This window comes from Sardina pilchardus, chromosome 2 (assembly GCF_963854185.1).
Source record: "Sardina pilchardus chromosome 2, fSarPil1.1, whole genome shotgun sequence".
Classification (NCBI taxonomy): Eukaryota; Metazoa; Chordata; class Actinopteri; order Clupeiformes; family Clupeidae; genus Sardina; species Sardina pilchardus.
The window spans coordinates 1,597,023-1,604,269 of NC_084995.1; the positions used below are offsets into that span (position 1 = coordinate 1,597,023).

At 38.7% G+C, this 7,247-nt stretch overlaps 1 long non-coding RNA gene across 1 annotated transcript; it reads left to right on the forward strand.

Moving 5' to 3' along the window:
• Nucleotides 1-989: 989 nt before the first annotated feature.
• LOC134100120 (uncharacterized) lies at nt 990-3,207 on the forward strand. Its single transcript, XR_009941206.1, has 5 exons — nt 990-1,338; nt 1,655-1,751; nt 1,846-1,946; nt 2,387-2,553; nt 2,661-3,207. It is a non-coding gene; the product is annotated as an uncharacterized LOC134100120 (long non-coding RNA).
• The last annotated feature ends 4,040 nt before the right edge of the window (nt 3,208-7,247 follow it).

Sequence of the window (7,247 nt, forward strand, 5' to 3'; positions counted from 1 at the left end):
ATAAATCATTGAGTTGCAAGGTCAATTATATTTCTAAACTTATTCTATCAACACGGACATGTATATCGATAGTCGGACGTTTTAATTGACTTGTCTCGGGTGTGCTGTGGAGTGAGTAAGACTGTTGTTGATGTCAGACTGATGTTACCGTTGAAATGCAGTAGCTCAGAACCAGCGTTAGCAAAGGGGAACGCTGCAACTGAAGGAAGGGGTTAAACGCGATAAAAACGGTCTCCACCGACCTATATCACCTCGGTAAAGTTGGAAATGAGGTCCTATGTCCAAAATTCCGAACTATTCCTTTAAGTATCAATCCAGGATTGTTGTTAGTTATCGGTCCAGGACAAAAGCATTCACTTACCTTTTGTTAGGCTACATATTAATCCAGGACTATTGTTCGTCATTAGTCCAGGATTTTCAGAGCCAGCATTTACAATCACCTTGATCTTTGAATTAGTAAAATCAGGCTGTTTAAGGAGTGTTTATTCACTTTTAAGGTGAAATGAAGATGTAAAGTGAAAATGACTTAATTATTAGGCTAATTATAATTAAACTCTAACTTAAATACTGACTGCAATGTTAAAATATGTGTTCTTTACATTCAGGAATGGAAGACCTTATCAAAAAGGCTGTCCTTAGTGAAGAAAAACAGAAATGTGGATTGAAGAAGGCAAAACTCAATGTTTTTGTTATTCAAAGACAGGAGGATTTGAAAAGTTTTGTCACGAGAAAGCTGCAAAGCCTTGATGGACAATAAAGCACGTTTAATTGTACCTCCAAGAAGGACCAGGAGAAGGTTTATTTTAAGTATAACTGTCTGCGATTTGGCTAACCAAAGGCTAAAAGCTACAGGTCTGTGGGCTGTAGGGCCTATGTTTCATTTAAAATCAATAATGATTGGCAAGGCCATACAGTTATAGTCCAGCGTGTGTTTGACCAACACAACAACCACGTTACCACTGATCCAAATGATGGACACTCAAATTGTATGCACCCAGAACTCAAGACGAGGATCGAACAACTCCTTGCCCTTGGAGCAAAGCCAGACATCATTCTGTCTGAGAGTCACAAGTGGGCACAGACTCAAGGACACAGTGACATTAGTGATAGGACATTCTTTGCCACACCACGAGACATTGACAACATCAGAACATCAGTCAAACCTGGTGCAGTACGGCAAGCAGATAGTGTTTGTGGACACCACCCACTGTGTCAACCAGTATGACTTCCCCTTGCTTACACTCCTTGTAAGAGATGGTCATGGACGAGCAATGAACAACAGACCACCTTAGAGCAGGTTCTTGAGCAACTGAGGATACCGTTCCAGCACCCTCCCAGGTGAGTTGTAACTAATTGCAATCCTAAATCCAGGGAATCCAGCGCTCTCCCTTGATGTGCAAGATGTAGGAATGATAAGTGTTGTGTCTACATACAATGGAAATGTATTTAATGGTTAATATTTCCTATAAACATGGATGTATAGTTATTTTTTGTGCCATAAAGAACACATGGCACTGCAAAAAGTTTGGGCACTTAAAACCTTACATGTAGTTTTGGACCTTTGAGAGTTTATCTTTAAAGAACTGCCAAATATTACAAAACTAGAAATCTGTTGGTAGGAAGTAAGAAGTTATATGTTCTTTTTCTTTTTTAGAGCATTTGTGGTTGACAAAGACTATGCTGAAATTAATGCTTTATCAAGCATTTTCCCTGAATCTTATATCCTTTTGTGCTGGTATCACTTCTTGCAGGTAGATGCATAGGTTTATTATACAGCTTTAATATTTACATTTTGCACTCTAAGATTTAATGTGAGTCTTACATTGTTCTTTCACTAATCCACAGGCTGTTCAAAGATGGTTATCCAAAACAGAGTTTGGAGTGCATGGACCTTCCAACTTGAACATTGAATTTCTTTCTTTTGCAAACTGAAGACCTGTAAAACTGTAAGTATTTCAAATCTGTTATGATACTGATTTAGGCTATTGTCTGCACAAATGACCTAGTCTGCAAAGTCTTTGTGCACCTTTCCATGTCTGCAGACGGTGGAGGTTTTAGGTGAGCATTATGCCAGTAAGAGAAACTGACTAATGCAAACTGTGTAAAGTGTTCAATAGATTGCAACAAGTGAAATTGGTCCATCTTTACATTACATTTTTTCAGTTGCTATAAAGCATTTGTCCAAACAAGTGCCACATTTTCAAAACAATTATTACAATGTTCAAATATGAATAGTTTCGTTCTATCCTTTTTGAAATGAGCCGGTATAAGACACTCTAGCAGTGCTCCTGGGTCACTTTCAGACGCACAAAAGTGCATACGCTATTATTGAACTTCAAAGAACAACTTCTGATGGTCAAAAAATGTGTTCTATGATACTTTTAAGGAGGCAGAATTTGAGACCACAGCCAAGAAGTTCAACAAAATGTTCAGACAACACCCAGCTGAGTGGCAGTACTTCACAAGACACTGGGAAGAGATTGGTCACATGTGGTCCGATTACGGACGTTGCTTTGAGCATTTGAACACTGATACGAACAATGTCATTGAACGGTAAGCTACAAACTATTTAATTGCTCACTCTTGCTTATTTTATTACTTGCACATATCTGTTAATATTTTAGTTTTCACGCATTAATAATTATTTGTGTGTTTTACAGGCTCAAATACCAGTTTCTTGGAGGCGTTAGGAATCTGCGTATACTGTAGATGACCTAATACATGTCCTCCTTGAAAAAGCAGATTACTTCAGCATAATGAGGGAGTTACAGTATGCTGGGCGTGTGAAGAACAAATTCAGCCACCCCCCCTCTTTGCAGACAGAAGCAACAACTGAATGTGTTAACGACAGTTTGGCACCGATTTCTTCACACAGTGCAGTGTCATTGCCAACCTTAGCAAGTGGTACCCATGTGTAACTACTGTTGAGAAATTAGTGTTGCAAAAATCATCAGTAGCTGGACAGAAACTCCTGATCCAATAAAGGAAATGATTGATGGGTTACATTTTCATGTTTTAGAGGCAGACAGGGGCAAAGAAAGCAAGGACCCCTACCCCGCCATTATCAATGATAACGGCAAGAAAATCATGCCATTATATCCATCTAGAAAACGCAAGGTAGACACCAGGTCGATCTGCAAAGCCACAACACACCAACAGAGCCCAAAAAACCCTGATTACCCCGTGAGAAAGCGATCCAGAGGCTCAGTGAAGACTAAAAAAAACAAGGACTAGAATGAGCATATTCTAATCAAACACTTGGACTGTACCAATTTTTGAAGTTTTGTTGTATATATGTTTATTTCTTTGACAAGCAAACGTTACCCAAGAACAGGGTAAAAGAAGCTAAGCTATCATTAGATTTTAATGATAAAATCTAAAGCAAGTTGTTTACCTTTTCAATTAAAAACTCAATGACAAAGCTCAAGGCTTGTGCCCCAAATGTGTGTGTTTCTAAACTAAATGATGAGTTAAAGAGGAACTATGCAGGACTGGCGATTTCATCTCTGGTTTCGTTGTTCGTTTTCACTCGTTTTATGCTTGCATTTTCTCTGCAGAGCTTCCCCGACAGCTTTAGCATGTATATTTATACATGTATAGGCTATATTTAAATATATAAATTGCAAGCGTGGTTCTTAGTCTCAGACTTCCAGATGTAAACAAAGAGCGATCGTCTCCTGCAGAAAGTTGCATAGGGTCTCTTTAACATCATATGTAGAGTTGGCATTTTCCTTCATCTTGTGGAGGGTCTGTCTATAGAGAAAACAGTTAAAAAAAAATATATATATATATATATTAAAAAGAATGTTAGGAAAATGGCATGCCATTCAAGATGGCACAAAAAAATCTGTACTGACACAGCAAATATGAGACGAATATTTAGACATTAATATTTTGGCATTATTAACTTTCCTGGCGGAGTAGAGCAATTCTAGAAAATACAATGACATCAAAATACTTACTTTGTTTTTTCTGCCATTTCTTTGGTGATCCCCAAACCTTAAATTGCAGATAATAGTTAATACAAATAATGATGATGAAATTAACTTTCACTTCAGATATCAGGATTGGATGATAATCATTCCAGCATGGGACACACAAAAGAAAAAAAAAAAAAAGGAAGTGAAACAGAAGAGCCCCATAAGAATTTCATCAGCACCTTCCTACTAACACCATACCATTTTGTTTACCGTTCTTTAACACTGTAATACCTGATACACACTAGGGTGTGGATTTGATAAACGGAATATTTTGACCACACTCCATTCCGAAAACTCTACATTTAAGTCCATATATGTTTCATATGCCTTTTGAAACAGATATGGATTTAGGAATAACATTTTAACAAATTATCACATGGTATACTTTACCTTGTTTGCAGTGCTCACTGGGTTCAGGCAGTTACTGCATGTCTGTGTTCTGTCTACAATTGAAATGAATAAATGTACAAATTACATAGAATAATGCTCAATGCAATGGAAACTCAATTGAAAATATAAATATCTGCTTATTTGCAGAATGATTAGTTTTAAATTACCAGCATTACTAGGTTAAGAAACTGTATGCTTCAACTATGCATAGTTGTATGTTGCATACCTGTTGCATTAAAGAGATCCTTGCACACCTGTTGTCTTAATTGCATAATGGGTCCAAAATCCAAAACACGGCTCTGCTGAAGAGCATCCCCTGTCAATATGGCCTGGGCATACTGAAGGATAACAAATTGTCAGACTTCTCTTAATAAGAGGTTGCAGTTTCAACCTTAAGCTTGATGAATGTTCAGGTAGATGAAAAAGCTTGTAATAAGCTTGTAGCTTTGAAGGTGTAAAAAATGACGGTAACACTAGGTATACTTTTACAGTGTATCTACCCAATTAAGTACAGTGGTATAACCGGTGTAACAATATGTTATAGCATGTACTGGTGTTCTACTCATGTATTTTTGTGTACATACCATACATACCGTTGATACACTAATATGAAGTACCGGTGTTTTTATAATACTTTGCTAAAGTGCTGAATTCTTCAAGGAAGGGTGGTTGGACCGAGGCCCAAAGCACGCTAATGCTGGAACGAATGAATCAATGCACAGGACACGTTGATGTTGGGCAACTTTGCGGGTGGCAAGCTCAAGGGAAGTAGCATTACTTTGGAAAAAAACCCTGCTTAGTTCCAGTCTAGTCAATGTCTTAAGTTTGCAGTGCCTAGTAACTTAGTAACACACAGATTATAGTGAAGATGTTCTGGTATTTAAAAAAAAAAAAAAAAAAAAAACGTAATATTACACTGTAACAACATTATGTAGGTACACAAAAATACTAAATGTACCGGTAAGTACAACACTAGAACATGCTATATAACATATTGTTACACCGATTATTCCACTGTACCTAGGTAGATACACTGTAACAGTGTAGCAACAATACAATGGAGGGCAAAAGCAATAATGAATACCATAACAACATGAACGCCACATGACTTCCCATCTATCTGCAGGGGATGCTTTATGGATACCGGTGTCCAGGGGCCATGACATCCCCATCCTTCAGCAAATGAACTGAATAGAATAGAAACAAAATTAGTAAAGTACTACTCATTATTAGACAGTGGGTCAAACAGGGGTCAGCGAACATCTCCCCCCAAACAATGAGATGTGATCCCCACTTCCTTTATCCCATGGACTGTATTGCTGGAAATCTTTGCCCGAACCCGACTGGGCCCAACAGATTCAGGCTTAATTTTACCTGGGCCCGGGTCTGACTCGGGCTTGAGCCATGCCTTTCGGGGTAAATGAGCGGTCAGGTGATGCATTTCCACCAGCATGATAGATGGATGGATGCTGATGAGGTGAAGCAGAAGATAGAGTGTGGCGTTTATCATACATTTTGGTTGAGCCAGCCACGAACATAAGTTCTTTTAAGTGTTAAAATTGTTTAATTCAATTACATTTTATTTGTTTAGCGGATTTTACAAAAGGCAGGTCTCATAGCGCTTAACAACAAAGAGCACCAATGAGCAATAGGGGCAAGGAAAAACTCCAACATCAGTTTTTGTTTTAACTTGTTATGGTAAAAGTGTTTAGGTGTTAAAAATGAATGAGTAATGTTAAAATGTATACCCCTGACACAAAATGAGGAGTTGTGTGTCTGTGCATATTTGAATAATTCCGGGCTGTAAGCGGGTTTGGGCTTTAAAAAGCTGTCAAAATGTACTTGTTGGGTTCAGGACGAATTTTGTCGGGCTTGGGCCGTGTCAGGCCTAACTTTTAAGGCCCGTTTCCAGCTGTAATTGCAATGGAACTAGATTGCTATGAAAACAATGGATTTTAAATGTATCACTGCAACACGTAGCGCAACCCCCACATTTCACCGTAAACGTTACAGTTCACATTCAGCATAGCTAGAATGCAAAAAATGGGCTTCATTGACAGGTGGGGAGTGGGGTTGTTTCGTGCACTCTAACCCTGTTTGGTCCTCACAGAGCAGTAGTACAGTGATAATCGGGTAGCCATATTTTGTACCTCCAGTTTTGAACTATGGTCGCCATCCTCTCTTTAGATTCCCCAAGGGAGTTCATATATATATATATAACTCTTCTCCCAGTAATATCTGCATACAAAAGAAAACTTATTAGTTGGGCATGAATTGTATGGATCAATAAATTACTAATACTAGGGCAGTGCCCGTGCAAACAATGTTTTCCAAGAAACATGTTACCCAATGACGTTGATGCAGGTAGATCATGTTAGATTGGTGATGATGTAGAATCAGGCCCGTGCAGTTAGAGCTTTTTACTGTCTTTGCAAGGTAAAAAAGTGAAGGGGAAAGGCGTTTGAGTTGCAGCTAATGGCAATATTAGACACATGTTACATACCCGTGCGTTTTTGCTGTTGTTGGGAAATTATAGTCTAAAGTTAACCGCATGACCATGGCCATATGCCAGTGCTATGAACTCGGAGTGATGTTTGAATGAATGTTAAGCCTGTAGCCGATGTCCAGATAGAGTGAAGAGCCGCTGTTTTAAATGCAAATTTTAACAGAATGGTACCGACGTGTGTGTCGGCCTGATCAGGCAACAGAAGCGCTAGGCAACCGCGGTTGTTGAGTAGCCTAAGCTATGCAACGTTACGTGACTGTAACAGCCTGGTGCATGTGACTGTAACAGCCGGGTGCATGTGTGTCAGACTCAGCATGTTTATCCAACATGAACAATCTTGAAACGGTCCGTTGTTTACGTGAGACATAGTA